This window comes from Eptesicus fuscus, chromosome 24 (genome assembly GCF_027574615.1).
Source record: "Eptesicus fuscus isolate TK198812 chromosome 24, DD_ASM_mEF_20220401, whole genome shotgun sequence".
Taxonomy (NCBI): Eukaryota; Metazoa; Chordata; class Mammalia; order Chiroptera; family Vespertilionidae; genus Eptesicus; species Eptesicus fuscus.
The window spans coordinates 17,641,160-17,659,507 of NC_072496.1; positions in this window are offsets into that span (position 1 = coordinate 17,641,160).

Below are 18,348 nucleotides of genomic sequence, written 5' to 3' on the forward strand. Positions count from 1 at the left end.
TAGAAAGGGAAGTCCTGGCTGGTATGTGGATGCTGTGGCAGGACATGACCTTCTATCAAGAGGCCTCACAGTTTGCCAGGCTGCCTTCAGAAGGGCTGATGGGCAGCCCCTTCAGAAAAATCATTGCCAGCAGGAAATTTACAGTCCTGAATGCACATAAAGAATTCAGGGGCTTAAACATGTTTGATTATTTATGAGTAAAAGTGTATCTGTAAGGTGCTTTAGTTTACTCACCACAAGGATAGTTCTCCAGAGGAAAATGACAAACACAGAAATGTACAAGGAGAGAGTAATGATGGTAAGCTCCCACAGAAGTTAAAAAAAAACTGGCTGGAGGACACATTAATGGGGCAGGATATGCTATATATGAAATACTATTGGAGATCATGAAGAGCCTTAGACACTTACAATACAGCTGTCTCAGGAACTCATCTTCCGAATCCCAATACCAGCCTCCATGTGATCTCCAGAAGATTCTCTGCTTTAAGAAAGACTGCAAGTTGGCTGACTGGGGCCTCCTGTATCACTGGCTGTATTTATAGACATTAAAACATGGGTTTCACTGGGGAAAACACAATTTCTAGTTCACCATGGGCTCTGCTTGCTCCAGTGTCTAAAGTTATGTAGGAATCCCTCAGAAAGAGCTTCTCCCATGGGAAAGTTAATTTTCATGACTCAAAGGACTAACCTAAGTTAAAAACAAAATAAAGAGATGACTTTAATCATAAACCAAAGATTTTAGGGTTCAAATAAAAACAAGGTGGGTATCATGACATGACACTAATAGTGTCGGATTTCTCTAAAATCCTTGACACTGATACTTTTTTTTTTCTTTTTTAATATTTTTTTATTGTTTAAAGTATTACATGTAGTAGTACATATATCTCCATTTTTCCCCCTTGACCTTCCCCCAGCCTCCCCTAACCCCTGTATCATACCCTCATCCCACCCTCCCAGTGTCTTGTGTCCAATTGTTGTGCTTATATGCATGCATACAAGTCCTTTGGTTGATCTCTTTCCCTCCCTCCCCAACACTCCCCTGCTATCCCACTGTAATTTGACAGTCTGTTTGGTGCTTTACTGCCTCTGTATATATCTTTTTGTTTATCAGGTTATAATGTTTTTTATTTTCTATAAATGTGTGAGATCATGTGGTATTTTTCTTTCACTGTCTGACGTATTTCACTTAACATAATGCTCTCCAGGTCCATCCATGCTACTGCAAATGGTAAGAATTCTTTCTTTTTTATAGCAGTGTAGTATTCCATTGTGTAGATATACCATAGTTTTCTAATCCACTCTTCTGCTGATGGGCATTTGGGCTGTTTCCAAATCTTAGCTATGGTAAATTTTGCTGCTATGAACATAGGGGTGCACATATCCTTTCTGATTAGTGTTTCTAGTTTCTTGGGATATATTCCTAGAAGTGGGATCACTGGGTCAAATGGGAGTTCCATTTTTAGTTTTTTGAGGAAACTCCATACTGTTCTCCACAGTGGCTGCACCAGTCTGCATTCCCACCAGCAGTGCATGAGGGTTCCTTTTTCAATGCACCCTTGCCAGCACTTGTTGTTTGTTGATTTGTTGATGATAGCCATTCTGACAGGTGTGAGATGGTACCGCATTGTCGTTTTGATTTGCATCTCTCAGATAACTACTGACTTTGAGCATGTTTTCATATGTCTCTTAGCCTTCTGTCTTCATTCAAAAAGATTCTATTTAGGTTCGTTGCCCACTTTTTCATTGGATCATTTATCTTTTATTAAGTTCTATAAGTTGCCTGTAGATGTTGGAGAGTAAACCTTAATCAGTGATAACATTTGGAAATATGTTCTCCCATACGGTGGGCTTTCTTATTGTTGTTGTTTTTTTTTTTTTTTGGTGGTTTCTTTTGCTGTGCAAAGCTTTTTATTTTGATGTAGTCCCATTTGTTTATTTCCTCTTTAGTTTCCATTGCCTCAGGAGTGGTATCAGTGAATAAATTGCTTCGTCATATGTCTGAGATTTCTCTGACTGTTGATTCCTCTAGTATTTTTATGGTTTCCCATCTTATGTTTAAGTCCTGTATCCATTTTGAGTTTATTTTTGTATATGGTGTAAGTTGGTGGTCTAGTTTCAATTTTTTGCATGTACCTGTCCAATTTTCCCAACACCATTTATTGAAAAGACTGTCTTGACTCCATTGTATTTTAATGCCTCTTTTGTTAAATATTAATTGGGCATATTTGTTTGGATCGATATTTGGATTCTCTATTCCATTGGTCTATATGTCTGTTCTTGTGCCAGTACCAGGCTTTTTTGATAACTGTGGCTTTGTAATACAGCTTGAAATCTGGTATTGAGATCCCTCCTACTTTGTTCTTCTTTTTTGATAACAGTGGCTTTGTAATACAGCTTTAAATCTGGTATTGAGATCCCTCCTACTTTGTTCTTCTTTCTCTTTGGCTATTCGGGATCTTTTTTATTCCAGATGAATTTTTATTTTTTATTTTTTTTAATGTATTTTATTGATTTTTTACTGAGAGGAAGGGAGTGGGATAGAGAGTTAGAAACATCGATGAGAGAGAAACATCGATCAGCTGCCTCCTGTGCACCTCCTACTGGGGATGTGCCCTTAACCAATGTACATGCCCTTGACCGGAATCGAACCTGGGACCTTCAATCCGCAGGCCGACGCTCTATCCACTGAGCCAAACCGGTTTCGGCGAGATGAATTTTTAGATAATTTGTTTTAGGTTTGTGATATATTCCGTTGGTATTTTAATGGGAGTGCATTAAATAGATTACTTTGGGTAGAATAGACATTTTAATGATGTTGATTCTACGAATCCATGGACACAATATGTTCTTTCATCTGTTTACATCTTCCTCTATCTTTTTTTTCAGTGTCCTGTAGTTTTCCGCGTACAGATCTTTTACATCCTTCTGTCTTCTGTCTTAATAAGTTAAGCTTATTCCTAGGTATCTTAATTTTTTTGATGTGATGGTAAGTGGGATTGCTTTTTTAGTCTCTCTTTCTGTAAGTTCACTATTGGTATATAGAAATGCCATAGATTTCTTGGCGATAATTTTGTATCCTGCTACATTGCCGAATTCATTTATTAAGTTTAATAATTTTTTGATGGAATCGTTTGGGTTTTTTATGTACAATATCATGTCATCTGCAAATAAGGACAGCTTTACTTCTTCTTTTCCAATTTGGATGCCTTTTATTTATTCTTCTTGTCTAATTTCAATGGCTAAACAGGAGTGGTGAGTACTATGTCAAACAGGAGTGGTGAGAGTGGGCATCCCTGTCTTGTTCCTGTTCTTAGGGGAAATGGTTTTAGTTTTTGCCCATTGAGTATGATGTTGACTGTGGGTTTATCATATATGGCTTTTATTATGTTGAGGTATGATCCTTCTGTTCCCACCTTGTTGAGAGTTTTTATCAAGAAATGGTGTTGGATTTTGTCAAATGCTTTTACTGCATCAATTGATATGACTGTGATACCCCACTATCTTTAATACTCCCCCATCACCATTGGACAATTTATCTCTCAATTAGTTTCTGTGATGTATCATGTTTATTGATTTGTGGATACTGTGCCATCCTTGCATTCCTGGGATAAATCCTACTTGGTCATGGTGTATGATCTTTCTGATGTACTGCTGGATCCGATTTGCTAGACTTTTGTTGAGGATTTTGGCGTGCATGTTCATGAGGGATATTGGCCTGTAATGCTCTTTCATTGTGTTGTCTTTATCTGGTTTTGGTATTAGGGTGATGCTGGCTTCATAAAAGGAGCTTTGAAGTATTCTTTCCTCTTGAATTTTTTGGAATAGTCTGAGTGGGATGGGTTTTAGTTCTTCCTTGAATGTTTGGTAAAACTCCCCTGTGAAGTGGTCTGGACCCGGGCTTTTGTTTGCTGGAAGATTTTTGATGACTGCTTCAATTTCTTCCATAGTTATTGGCCTATTGAGATGTTAAGATTCTTCCTGATTGAGTTTTGGAAGGTTGTATTTTTCTAGGAATATGCCCATTTCCTCCAAGTTGTCCAGTTTGTTGGAATATAGTTGTTTGTAGCATTTTTTTTTAAATAATCCTTTGTATTTTGGTGGGGTCTGTTGTTATTTCTCCTCTTTCATTTCTGTGTTTGTTTATTTGGGTCCTCTCTCTTTGCTTCTTGTTGAGCCTGGCTAAAGGTGTATCAATCTTGTTTATCCTTTCAAAGAACCAGCTCTTGGTTTTGTTGATCTTTTGTATTGTGTTTGTTTGATTGTTTTTTTGTCTTATGTCGTTTATCTCTGCTCTGATCTTTATTATTTCCTTCCTTCTGCTTACACTGGGCTTTTCTTGTTGCTCTCTTTCTAACTCTTGGGTCGTAGGGTTAGGTAATTTATTACCGTTGTTTCTTGTTTTTTACAGTAGGCTTGTAGAGCTATGAAGTTCCCTCTCAAGTCTGCTTTTGCTGTGTCCCATAGATTTTGGATTGTTGTGTTTTCATTGTCATTTGTTGTCATGATGTTTTTTATTTCTTCATTGATCTCTCTGGTAACCCAATCATTGTTTAACCCTTTGCACTCGCTTGCTTTTTTCTCGATTCCTTTATTCTAATGCTAACCGTGTCGAGTCACACTCGACATCCGAGTGCAAAAGGTTAACAGCATGCTTTTTAGTCTTCATGTGTTTGATTTTTTGGATTGTTTTTATTGTAGTTGATTTCCAGTTTTATGCCACTGTGATCTGAGAAGATGCTTGATATGATTTCTATCTTCTTGAATTTGAATAGACTTTGATTGTGACCCAATATATGGTGTATCTCTGAAAATGACCCATGTGCACTTGAAAAGAATGTATATTCTGTGGCTTTGGGGTGAAATGTTCTGAAGGTGTCAATTAATTCCATCTGGTCTAGTGAGTCATTTAGGATTTATGTTTCTTTGCTGATTTTTTGTTTAGAGGATTTGTCCAATGGTGATAGTGGGATGTTAAAGTCTCCTACTATGATTGTATTGCAGTCAATCTCTCCCTTGATAGCCTCCAGGAATTTTTTTTTATGCATATATGTTTACCAGAGTTATTTCTTCTTGTTGGATTGCTCCCTTTAGTATTATGAAGTGGCCTTCCTTATCTCTTATTATGTACTTCACTTTGAGATCTAAGTTGTCAGATATAAGTATTGCTACCCCAGCTTTTTTTTTTTAAATTTCCATTCGCCTGAAAAATCTTTTTCCATCCCTTTACCCTCAGTCTGTGTGCGTCTTTTTTTTTCTGGGGTGGGTTTCGTGTAGACAGCAGATATATGGGTTGTGTGTTCTTATCCAATCCATTACCCTATATTTTTGATTGTGGCATTTAATCCATTTACATTTAAAGTTATTATTGATAGTTACTTATTTGTTGCCATTTTTATTCTTTACCCATGTGTTCCTTCCTCGCTTTCTATTTCTTTATTTTTTTACAGCAAACCCTTTAGCATTTCTTGCATTGCTGGTTTGGTAGTAATAAATTCCCTTAGTCATGTTTTGTTTGTGAAGCTCCTGATTTCACCTTCAATTTTGATTGATAGCCTTGCTGGCCTCAGTATTCTTTGATTCAGACCCTTCCTTTGCATGACTTTGTATATTTCATTCCATTTCGTTCTGGACTGATATGTTTCATTTGAGAAATCAGTCACTAGTCTGATTGGGGATCCTTTGTAGGTAACTTTCTGTGTCTCTCTGGCCACTTTTAAGGTTCTTACTTTGTCTTTGGTGTTTGCCAGTTTAATTATAATGTGTCTTGGTGTCGGTCTTTTAGGGTTCATTTTGCTTGGGACTCTGAGCTTCTTGGATTTTTGTGTGTTTTTTCTTTTCTATATCAGGGAAGCTTTCTGTCATTATTTTGTCAATCAGGTTTTCTATTCCTTGCTCAGTTTCCTCTCCCTCTGGAACCTCTATTATGTGGATGTTGTTTTGTTTTGTATTGTCCTAAAGTTCCCTTAGGCTCTCCTTCTGCTTTTTATTTATTTATTTATTTATTTTCCCTAGAAGCTGATCTACTTGGGTATTTTTTTTCCACCTTGTCTTCTAGCTCACTGATGCGGTCCTCTGCTTCTTCTAGTCTACTCTTGATGCTTTCTATTGTGTTCTTTACAGCAGTAATGTCATTTTTTATTTCTTCCCGGTTCTTCTTCATTAACTTTTGGTTCTTACACATATTGTCCAATTTGTCTTCCATTCTTTTCAGCCATTCTTATGACCATTTCTCTGAATACTTTCCATGACAGGTTGCTTGCTCTATTTCGTTTACTTCTTTTTCTGGTGATGCCTGCTTTTCTTTCATTTTTGGGTTGTTTCTTTGTCTCCCCATGATCTCCCTTCTCTGGGTGCCCGGTTATGTAGTTTTCTCCTCACAGTATCTTGCAGCCTGCAGCCATCTTCCTTTTTCAATACTGATTCTTTATCCGCTTACATGACCGTAGACAGACTTCCACTGAGTTCAGATGATTCTAATAACTGTTTTAGAGAGATAGCTTCAGATTTAACCATATGCACTAGAAACATCAACACCTTAATTGTTTAATTCTCTCTCAGGGGATTGTTTATTAATTTTACAAATGTGTGTGTGTGTGAGAGAGAGAGAGAGAGAGAGAGAGAGAGAGAGAGAGAAGAGAGAGAGAGAAAAGAGAGAGAGATGCATTAATATGGAATAAAACATGGATCAGTTGCTCCTCTATGCTTTTCAAACAAGGATCAAATTTGCAACCCACTTATGTGCCTTTAACAGGAATTAAAGATGCCATATTTTAGTGGGGGTGCTTTACAGGAGGTTGCTCCAACCCACTGAGCAACCTGAACAGGGCAGCACCTTAATTCTTAAGGTTTCCTTTAAGAGAGTAAATTATCCCTAGCTGACTTAGCTCAATGGAGAGTGGGCCTGTAGACTGATGGGTCCCAGATTTGATTCTGGTCAATGACACATACCCACATTTTTCCTCCAGCCCCAGTAGGGGGCGTGCAGGAGGCAGCGGATCAGTGATTCTCTCTCTTCATTGATGTTTCTATCTCCAAACACTCCCTTTCTCTCTGAAATACATACATATATATATATATATATATATATATATATATATATATGCATACACACACACACACACACACACACACACACACACACACACATTGAGTGGCCAGATTGTTATGATCTCTGTATGCATAATAATCTGGGCACTCAGTGTATATCCTATATAATAAAACGCTAATATGCAAATTGTTCTCTCAACCAGAATTTCAACCAGCCGGCAGGCCAGCCAACTGTCCAGGTGTTCAGAAATCATAATAATTTGCCACTCAGTGTATATATATCCTATCTATTAAGTGTACTATGCAAATTGACCATCATTGCAGCACACAAGATGGCCGCCCCCATGTGGTCAACTTTGGCTGACCCATGTGTACACAAGATGGCCACAAGATCGCTGGCTGGGGAGGGCAGTTGTCGGCGATCAGGCCAGCAAGGGAGGGCAGTTGGGGGCAATCAGGCCTGCAGAGGAGGGCAGTTGGGGGTGACCAAGCATACAGTGGAGGACAGTTGGGGTGGGAGCAGGCCTACAGGGGAGTACAGTTGGGGGTGGGGCCAGGCCAGAAGGGGAGGGATGCTGGGGGTGACCAGGCTAGCAGGGGAAGGCAGTTGGGGGGGACCAGGCCTGCAGCAGAGGGAAGTTAGGGGTGAGAAGGCTGGCAGGGGAGGGCAATTAGGGGCAATCGGGCTGGCAGAGGAGCAGTTAGGGGCAATCAGGCTGGCAGGGGAGTGGTTAGGGGTGATCAGGTTGGCAGACAGAAGCAGTTAGGGGCAATCAGGCAGGCATGCGAGCAGTTGGGAGCCAGCATTCCTGGATTATCAGAAGGATCCCAGGTTGGAGACAGTGCAGGCTGGGCTGAGGGACAACCACCCCTCATACACAAATTTTGTGCACTTAGCCTCTAGTACACACACACACACACACACACACACACACACACACACATGTAAATTATTATTACAACATTTGTGGGATCCCAAACTTTTTGTGCTTTGGAAGGCACATAAAAATGGCAGAAAATCACTCTTTGTCCAATATTCAATTATTTTGCATTGCTGACCAATGCCTTGAAAAAAAGTCTGAATGATTTTGTGATACTAATTTGCAGCCTGGTGCCTCTGTGATTGGTGAGTTCAATGGTCACTCAGGATAGGAGTCCTTTGTTGTGCCTGTGTGAATTATATATATTCTCTGTTAACAGTAAGTACTACATGATTATCAAGAATATTTAGGAGAATTCTTCCCCACATACTGTAAAGGAGCCATGTGCCATGATGTATGAAATATCATAGGCTGGTGTCACTTGTTAAGACTCAGAGGTTTAAATGGAACTAGAATTAGAACAGAAACACTGTATTCATAGTGAGTGGGAAAGACCAGTAAATTGGATGAAAAGTAACTCTTCTGAATGTTTTCCACAAATGATCAATGGTCTGGGGCTTCTGTAACGTTTGCTTACAACATACTCAGGGACTCTATAACTGTATTCCATGGCTGTAGTCATTGGAGGAAAAAATAACACACACATTTTATTTGGAATCGCCTGGCTTATCTACGTTGTTCACCTCAAGATTTCCTCAAATGGCAAGACCTCATATCTAGAGGAAGGATAATCCTATAACCAGTCCCAGGTTGAATTTTTTGTAATCTGACAGCATTCCTGGGGATTCGAATTCCAAAAGCCTTCACTGAATGCCAATATTTGCTGCCCCTGAGGTAAGTCTGGTCCTCCCAGGAAATTAGGAGAGAGATGGTAGAACCCATGTAAAGTTCCTATTTTAATTTCCTAACAAATAAGGGATATCCAGACTTTTATTTGGAAGTGCTTCCTAAGTCTTTATTAAGTACTAGAGGCCTGGTGCACAAAATTCGTGCATGGGGGGTGTCCCTCAGCCCAGCCAACTAAAACCTATCCTACTCAGAGTATTCCAAATAATTTAAGAGGAAGGAACACTTCTAAGCTCCTTCTATGAAGCCAGCATCACCCTAATACCAAAAACAGATAAAGATAACACAATGAAAGAGAATTAAAGAACAATATCCCTCATGAACATAGATGCCAAAATCCTCAACAAAATTCTAGCAAATCGGCTCCAGCGGTACATCAGAAAGATCATACACCATGAACAAGTAGGATTTATCCAAGGGAATGCAAGGATGGTACAATATCCACAAATCAATAAACGTGATACATCACATGAACAAATTGAGAGATAAAAAGCACATAGTCATATCAATTGATGCAAAAAAGCATTTGACAAAATCCAACACCCTTTCTTGATAAAAACTCTCAACAAGATGGGAATAGAAGTATCATACCTCAACATAATAAAAGCTATATATGATAAACCCACAGCCAACATCATACTCAATGGGCAAAAACTAAAACCATTTCCCCTAAGAACAGGAACAAGACAGGGATGCCCACTCTCACCACTCCTGTTTGACATAGTACTGGAAGTTTTAGCCATTGAAATTAGACAAGAAGAATAAATAAAAGGCATCCAAATTGGAAAAGAAGAAGTAAAGCTGTCCTTATTTGCAGGTGGCATGATATTGTACATAAAAAACCCAAAAGACTCCATCAAAAAACTATTAGACTTAATAAATGAATTCGGCAATGTAGCAGGATACAGAATTAACACCAAGAAATCTATGGCATTTCTATACACCAATAGTGAACTTACAGAGAGAGACTAAAAAAGCAATCCCATTTACTATCACACCAAAAAAACTAAGATACCTAGGAATAAACTAAGGAGGTAAAAGACCTATACACAGATAACTACAGGACACTGAAAAAAAGAGATAGAGGAAGACGTGAACAGATGGAGGAACATACCATGTTCATGGATTGGTAGAATCAACATCATTAAAATGTCCATACTACCCAAAGCAATCTATAGATTCAATGCACTCCCCTTTAAAATACCAACAGCATATTTTACAGACCTAGAAAGAACTCTCCAAAAATTCATCTGGAATGAAAAAAGACCCTGAATAGCCACAGCAATCTTGAGAAAGAAGAATAAAGTAGGAGGGATCTCAATACCAGACCTCAAGCTGTATTACAAAGCCATTGTTCTCAAAACAGCATGGTACTGGCACAAGAATAGATGTATAGATCAATGGAACTGAATAGAGAATCCAGATATCGACCCAAACCACTATGCTCAGTTAATATTTGACAAAGGAGGCATGAACATACAATGGAGTCAAGACAGTCTCTTCAATAAATGGTGTTGGGAAAATTGGACAGATACATGCAAAAAAATGAAACTAGATCACCATCTTGTACCATACACAAAAATAAACTCAAAATGGATACAGGACTTAAACATAAGATGGGAAACCATAAAAATTCTAGAGGAATCCACAGGCAACAAAATCTCAGACATATACCCAAAGAACTTCTTCACTGACACTGCCCCTAGGGCAATGGCAGCTAAAGAGAAAATTAACAAATGGGACTACATCAAAATAAAAAGCTTTTTCACAGCAAAAGAAACCATCAACAAAACAACAAGAAAGCCCACCGTATGGGAGAACATATTTGCAAATGCTATCACTGATAAAGGTTTAATCTCCAACACCTACAGGCAGCTTATGCAACTTAATAAAAGGAAGATAAATGATCCAATAAAAAAATGGGCAACGGACCTAAATAGAATCTTTTCAAAAGAAGACATAAGGAATGCCAAGAGACACATGAAAACATGCTTAAAGTCACTAATTATCCGAGAGATGCAAATCAAAATGACAATGCAGTACCATCTCACACCTGTCAGAATGGCTATCATCAACAAATCAACAAACGGCAAGTGTTGGCGAGGATGCGGAGAAAAAGGAACCCTCGTGCACTGCTGGTGGTAGTGCAGACCGGTGCAGCCACTGTGGAGAACACTATGGAGTTTCCTGAAAAAACTGAAAATGGAACTCCCATTTGACCCAGTAATCTTACTCCTGGGAATATATCCGAAGAAACTAGAAACACCAATCAGGGAGGATATAATCATATGCACCCCTATGTTCATAGCACAATTTACAATAGCTAAGATTTAGAAACAGCCTAGGTGCCCATGAGCAGATAACTGGATCAGAAAACTGTGGTATATCTACACAATGGAATATTATGCTGCCATAAAAAAGGAATTCTCATCATTTGCAGCAACCTGGATGAAATTGGAGAACATTATGCTAAGTGAAATAAGCCAGTCATTGAAAGAAAAATACCACATGATCTCTCTCATTTATGGATAAGAAAGAACATTATAAACTGATGAACAAAAAGATAAATACAGAGACAGTAAAGCATCAAACAGACTGTAAAATTACAGGGGGAAGGTTAGGGAGAGGTGGGGGAGATAAGAGATCAACTGAAGGACTTGTATGCATGCATATAAGTATAACCAATGAACACAAAACTCTGGGCAGTGAGGGCATGTATCGGATTGGGAGGGGGGGGCAATGGTAAGGTATGTACACATCTAATATCTTAATAACAACATTAAAAAAAAAAAGAAGTGTTGCCGAAACCGGTTTGGCTCATTGGATAGAGCGTCGGCCTGCGGACTCAAGGGTCCCAGGTTCGATTCCAGTCAAGGGCATGTACCTTGGTTGCGGGCACATCCCCAGTAGGGGGTGTGCAAGAGGCAGCTGATCGATTTTTCTCTCTCATCGATGTTTCTAACTCTCTATCCCTCTCTCTTCCTCTCTGTAAAAAAATCAATATATTAAAAAAAAAAGAAGTGTTTCCTCTCTAGCCTATGCATAGAGGATTCCTTGCTTTGTGTCCACTGGGCTAGGGGTGTGTCCTCAGCCACCAGGGTCATGCCTCCAAGCCCGGTGGCCATGCATTCACTGTGTCTGCTGGGCATGCATGTTGACCCGGGCCACTTACGCTTGGTGCCCCTGGCTGTTTGTCCCGGGACCTGCGCCACTTGGCGCCAGTGCCTGTATGCCACTCCTGGCCAGGGTTGTTTTGGGACCCCTGCCATTCAAGGCCTACACGTGGGCCTACAGGCTCAGAGCGGCCTTGTTCGCGAGGATGTTCCCGGGACCCAGGCTGTTCGGTGCCCTTGTATGCAAATTAACCCACCAACATTGTCAGATTAATTTGCATACTCAGCCCAGATGGGCTGGCCAATTTACATGTTTCTCTCTTATTATATAGGATATTCATAACTGAAATGCAACAAAATGCACTTTTTCTAATGTGTCCTATGTGGTGAGATTGGACATATGGATAAAGCTCTACAAACATCACATGTGAAATAAACATATCTCTCAACCATATACAGGTTAGGTTAAAAGTAGGATAACAGATGTGAGTATGCAAAACAGAATTTATTATTTTTTTAAAATAAGTCTTTTATATAATTTAAACTATTTTTTTTTTTTTTTTTACTTTTAGAAAGAGAGGAAGGGAGAGAGAAAGAAATGGCAATAAGAGAAAGAAACATTTAACTGCAGCCTCCTGTCCTCCACCTACAGGGCATCCAGGTAGGCATGTTCACTGACCTGGACTGGAACCAGTGACCTTTCAGGGCAAGGGATGGTGGCCAGCCAAATGAAGTACAATGGCCCCGGAATGGATTATATTTGTTTGATTATTATTATTATTATTATTTTTAAATATATTTTTATTGATTTTTTACAGAGAGGAAGGGAGAGGGATAGAGAGCTAGAAACATCGATGAAAGAGAAACATCAATCAGCTGCCTTCTGCACACCCCCTACCAGGGATGTGCCCGCAACCAATGTATATGCCTTTGACCAGAATTGAACCTGGGACCTTTCAGTCCGCAGGCCGATGCTCTATCAACTGAGCCAAACTGGTTTTAGCTATATTTGTGTAATTATTTACTAACTATCTTATTCATTTCCTTACCAACAATCTTAAACCTACTTTACCACACCCTCTATTTACCTCCTGGCTTTTATAATTTTTCTTTCTGCTTCTCCAGCTCTAAATGAAGTCATTGATTTTCCTTCCTTAACAAGATTAATCCATATATTTCATAATGTTATAAACACTATAATGTGTGTATTCTTTAAGACGTATGGGACTCTTTCATGATACACAGTTAATTTGAGGTTCAACACGAATGCTTATGTGAAAAGTTAATTGTTTTTTATTGCTGAGTAGTATTGTGTTCTGAGAATAACCACCTTACCTATTGATCTGACTATAGATTTTGGTTATTCCCAGGTTTGATGTATTATAAATAAATTTTCTGGGAATATTGGGTTCAGTTCTTTATACAAATGTATGTTTTTCTTATCTAGCTGTTGCAGTATAGGTGAGTGCTTCATTTTTTAAGATATGCAATACTGTGATCTAAAATGATCCTTTCTTTGCCTTCCCAGACATCCACAATAATGAAAATTCTAGTTTTTCATTATCCTTGTAAGCACATGCGATGATTAATATTTTTAAATTGTATGTCTGAAACTCAGTAGTGTTAACTTGTTTTGTTTTAATTCCATTTCCCTAAGAAATTTGTATGGTGAGCATTTCTTTATGCATTAATTTACACTGTCTTTATCTCCTTAGTTGCAAAGTCTGGTCAGAAACTTTTGCCAAATCTTAAAATGAATTTATGATTTAATCAATAGGAAGTCATTTCACCGTCTAAGACATCTGATTTCACCTCACTCATTCCTCAAGGACTCAACTTCTTTCTTTGCTATTTGGAACGATATGTTTTGAACACTGGGAAGAAAATTATTTTTCTAAAATTGTATACTATATACAATTTAAAGCCCACTTGCATGATACACTTATAAGATTGCCCTCCATTGTTAACATTCTCCATAAAACAGTTTAAGTTGAATCATTCAATAGTATATTAAGTGAAGTCAAGGTCTGTAGCATTTGCCAATTTTTATGGTGTAAATACTCTCATCACTGTCACTTTCAAACTTCCAAAGTGATAACACGGAACATGAACCTGCTAAGATATTTCAGTATCACATCATTATATTTTATTTCCCACTTAATGATACAATAGGTACAAACATGCTCAAGAACTTTCATAATAAAATAGTAAAATAATTGGGAAATGGCAAGTTTTAATCATTTTTTAAAACTTTGATGTAGGTATAATTTATTTAAAACATACATTGAACATATTTTCTTATTGATTTCAGAGAGGAAGGAAGGAATGAGGGATAGAAACATCAATGATGAGAGAGAATCACAGATAGGCTGCCTCGTGCATGCCTCACAATGGAGATCCAGCCCACCACCTGAGCACGTGTCTTGACTGGAAATGCAACCAGGTTCATAGGTCAATGCTCAATCACTGAATTACACTAGCAAGGGTCTCCTAAGCTTTTAAAGGATCCTGCTTGACCTGCAACTGAGGCAGCAATGAGCAGCGACAGCCCATCCTGAGCTAAGCCCCTGAACACGTGCTCAAGGCCTTCTTTTCTCTGATTCTCCAGTGAGCTCACAGTAGTGTTTCTAGAGAGCCAAAGGAGCCCCACCTAGTCTCTCTGCTTTTCCTTGTTCTATCCTAATCCCTAGATATTTTTCATTATCCCCATCTTTAATAAATGTTCCTTCAAAATCTCTGAACTCCTATTTTGAAATCTTTTCTGCATGAAGTCAAGAAATCAAACTCTATAGGCCAAGCTGAGGCAGACTAGATCCAACCATACTTCTGTTGCCTAAAAGTTATGCCTGGGACATCCTGTATAAAGACAGAACAAGGCATGGTTTTGCCTACAAGACTTGGAAGAAAAAGTGATGGCCCACAATCACTTTGTTGTTATTGAATCAAATGAATCCTAACACTGTTCATTTTTTAAATGTTTTTGTTGATTTTTTAGAGAGAAAGGGAGAGGAAGAAACATCAATTATCAGAGAGAATCATTGACCAGCTGTCTCTAGCATTACACCTACTGGGATGAAGCCCCCAACATGTGTATGTGCCTTGACCTGGAATTGAACCAGTGGTATGTTGGTTGATGGGTACACACCCAACCACTGAGCCCCATAGGCTGTGCATGTTATATTTTACTAGTGGCCCGGTGCACAAAGTTTGTGCACATTAAAAGGGTATTAATTAGAGGAAATATTTTAATATTGCTATTTGCCCTTTCTCTATAATAGAAATGTCAGAGATGAAAGAAAATTAGTAAAATTTATATGAAAATCTTTCTCCTGTCAGAGTCTGGGATGTGTTGTGGAACCCATAGTCAAGGCCCCACCCACCTGCACCTTGAAATTGTGAGAGACACAGATTCAGTGGCTCCACCTCCATTGGGCAAGATCCAGAGGCGGCCAGTCCCACCCTTGTCAAGCCCCACCGGGCAGGGGGCAAAACCTCAGGACCCCCAGCCCAGCATTGGGCAGGGGGCTCAGCCTCAGGTCCCCTGTCAATTCCCACCAGGTGAGGGGCACAGCCTCAGTGCCCCCATCAAGCCCCGACACGTGGGTGGCACAGCCTCAGGTCCCCCAGCGCGCCATCAGGTCTACCAGCCTGGTGCTGTGGTGGGGGCTGTAGCCTCAGGTCCCTCTGCCCAGCACAAGGGTAGGGGTAACAACATGAGGTCCCCTGGCCCAACGCTAGGGTGGAAGGCTTGGCCTGAGGTTTCCAGGCCAGGGCCAGGGCGGGGAGGGTGCTGTGAGGTCCCCCGTCAAGCATCACCAGGCGGGTGGCATGGACTGAGGTCCCCGTAAAGCTCCGCTAGGCCAGGGGCGTGGACTGAGAGTCCTGGCTCAGCACATGTGGCCTGAGAGCCCCCATCAAGCCCTGCTTATTATTATTATTAGACTAGCGTTCCCATTGAAGGAAAAATACTGCAATAGGACTTCCTGCTGCACTCTACCCCGCCTCCCCTCCTCCCTTGTCGCCTGCCCCGCCTTCTCCTTCAGCCCGCCTGCTTTTCTGTTCGCCCCCGGCCCCACCTCTGCTCCGCCCTTGTCGCCCGCACCGCCTTCCCACCAGCCCGCCTTTTCCCTTCGCCCCCGGCCCTGACTTCGCTCCTCCCTTGTCCCCCAGCCCGCCTTCTCGGCCACCCCGCCTTCTTTTCCGTTTGCCCCCGCCCTGACTTCGCTCCTCCCTTCTCCTCCCCCACCTCCTGCCTTGCTTGCTTCTTCGAAGCTTTACTCCCTTCTGCAGCTCTTGGCTTCTTTCGACGCTGTCTTGATGTGTAAATTAGCCGCCATCTTTGTTGGGGTAATTTGCATACTCAACCTGATTGGCTGGTGGGCGTGGTTTGGCTGGTGGGCATGGCTTAGGTGTAGCGAAGGTGCAGTCAATTTGCATATTTGTCTATTATTAGATTAGATAGGGTTGTTGACTCTACTATAGATGTTCCTACTTTCCCTTCATTCTCCTCCCCGCTTTTCTCCCTCTACCCTGCCCCTTCTGTTTCTAGTCTCTCACCACATTATTGTCTATGTCAATGGCCTATGCGTATATGTATATACTTTGTTTGAAATATTTTTGTTGACTTTAGAAATAATAAGGGAGAGGGAGAATTAAAAACATCAATGATGAGAGATAATTGCTGATTAGTTGCCTCGTGCATGACTCCACCCCCACACTGGGAATTGAGCCTGCAACCCATGTATGTGCCTTGACCAGGAAAAGAACCAGTATCACATGACCTCATCATATGTGGAATATAAGAACAGCATAAGTTGATGAACAAAAATAGATTCAGGAACATAGAAGCATCAAACAGACCAACAAATTTCAAAGGGAAGGCAGGGATTTTTTTTGGGGGGGCGTGGAAAAGATCAACCAAAGGACTAGTATGCATGTATATAAGGAGCACCAATGTACACAGACACTAGGGAGGTGAGGGCATGTGGTGACCAGCGAAAAGCCAATGGAGGGAAGAGGAGACATATGTAATACTATATGTAACACTTTAAACAATAAAGAATTTAAAAATAAAAATAAAATGAAAAGAACCATGACCTCCTGGTTCATAGGTAGAGGCTCAAACACTGAGCTACATCAGCTACATTATTTTAAAGTTTACAAAAATACATATATTTTTTTATTTTTGATAATATTGATGTCTCCCATTTCCTCCTCTGTATATATACTTTGGTGGATATCTTGCATTCCTTCCCAACACCTTCCCCTCAGAGATCTGTTAGTCTGCTCCAGTTAACCAGGCCTCTGGTCCCATCTAGTCCCTCCACCAGCATCACTCTCTCTACCACAACACCTTTATTCTCCAAGTTACTGGCTGGGATACTAGTAGTCCCCTTGGCGGCGGTTGAGTAAACTACATTAGCCAGAAGGAACTGCACTCATGTGGGCAGAGAAAAAGGGCATTTTGGAGTCTGCACAGCTGGTTAAGGTGGAACTTCCGCCTCCCTCCTCTAAGTGGGCATTTTAACTTTTTCACTCTTTGTTCAGGATTCACAGGCTTCAGGTGACTGGACAAGAGTAGGAAGAGGCCTGGGAGGCAGCGTCCCTGCAGTGCACAGGCGCAGGCTGAGGTGCGCAGACTCCCACTTCCAGGGGCGCAGCCTGGGCTCACCATACACAAAAATAAATTCAAAATGGATACAGGACTTAAACATAAGACGGGAAAACATAAAAATACTAGAGGAATCCACAGGCAACAAAATCTCAGACATATGCCACAAGAACTTGTTCACTGACACTGCCCCTAGGGCAATGGAAGCTAAAGAGAAAATTAACAAATGGGACTACATCAAAATAAAAAGTTTTTTACAGCAAAAGAAACCATCAACAAAACAACAAGAAAGCCCACTGCATGGGAAAACATATTTGCAAATGCTATCACTGATAAAGGTTTAATCTCCAACATCTACAGGCAGCTTATGCAACTCAATAAGAGGAAGATAAATGATCCAATAAAAAAATGGGCAACAGACCTAAACAGAATATTTTCAAAAGAGACAGAAGGAAGGCCAAGAGACACATGAAAACATGTTCAAAGTCACTTATTATCCGAGAGATGCAAATCAAAACAACAATGAGGCCCTGTGGTTCTTGAGCCACACCTGGGGAGAGAGGGTACAGGGAGCAACTGTAAGAGGGGAGAAGCTCGGCGCACCCACCTGTTCCCAGGGGTGAGGAGGCTCAGGGAAGAAGGGCTGGCATAACCCTCTCCCTCCACCCCCAGATCCAACTATTGGCCCCGGGTTAGCGTGGGCTCCGGGCAAGGAGCAAAGAGCAGGAGGGACAGGGGGTTGAAAACCGGGAACCAGGAAGGGGTCTGCGTGAGAGGGTCCCCGTGTTCCCAGAGGCCTGGCGCTCTGGGGACAAGCCTGGGGAGAAGACAGGGGCTGCATCGTGTTGGC